Here is a 940-nt window from a genome sequence, read left to right as displayed (position 1 = left end):
TAAAAAAAAAAAAAAAGACAGGAAAGGAAGAAAAGACCAAAATGGATGTCAGAAGAGACTGTGAAACTTGCCCTTCAATGGAGAGTAGCTAAAGCAAATGGAAGAATGAGCAAGATAGAATAGCTGAACAGAAGATTTCAAAGAGCAGTTCGAGAAGACAAAGTCAATTATTATGCCTTGAATTGCAATACTGAAAGATTCCATGGCCAATATGTTGAATGATGCAGGAAATATCAAAAGACGATGGACAGAATACACAGAGTCACTATACCAAAAAGAATTGGTAGATGAGCATCCATTTCAGGATGTGGCATATGACCAAGAACCAATGATACTGAAGGAACAAGTCGAAGCAACACCGAAGGAATTGGTGAGAAACAAGGCTCTGGGAATTGACGGAATACCCATTGAGATGTTTCAACAAATGGATGCCCTGCTGGAGGCACTCATTTGGCTATGCCGAGAAATTTGGAAGACAGCTGTTACCTGGCCAACTGACTGGAAGAGATCCATATTTGTACCCATTCCAAAGAAAGGTGATCCTACAGAATGTGGAAATTATCAAACAACATCATTGGTATCACATGCAAGTAAAATATTACTGAAGATAATTCAAAAATGGTTGCAGCAGTATATCGACAGAGAACTTCCAAAAATGCAAGCTGGATTCAGAAGGGGACATGGAACAAGGGATATCATAGCTGATGTCAGATGGATCTTGGCTCAAAGCAAAGAATACCAGAAAGATATTTACTTGTGTTTTATTGACTATGCAAAGGCATTCAATTGTGTGGATCATAAAAAATTATAGATAACATTGAGAATGGTGTGGTAGTTGAGTTCGTGTGTAAACTCTGCTGGGCCTGGTTGAGTGGCTGGGAAGCTGGATGTAGTTATTCCCCATGGTGAGACTGGTAATTAACTCCTTGGTGGAATCTAT

This window comes from Orycteropus afer, unplaced genomic scaffold (genome assembly GCF_000298275.1).
Source record: "Orycteropus afer afer isolate SDZICR_OR568_19922 unplaced genomic scaffold, OryAfe1.0 scaffold00031, whole genome shotgun sequence".
Taxonomy (NCBI): domain Eukaryota; kingdom Metazoa; phylum Chordata; class Mammalia; order Tubulidentata; family Orycteropodidae; genus Orycteropus; species Orycteropus afer.
The sequence above is the reverse complement of the archived record's forward strand: the minus strand, read 5'-3'. Positions refer to the sequence as shown.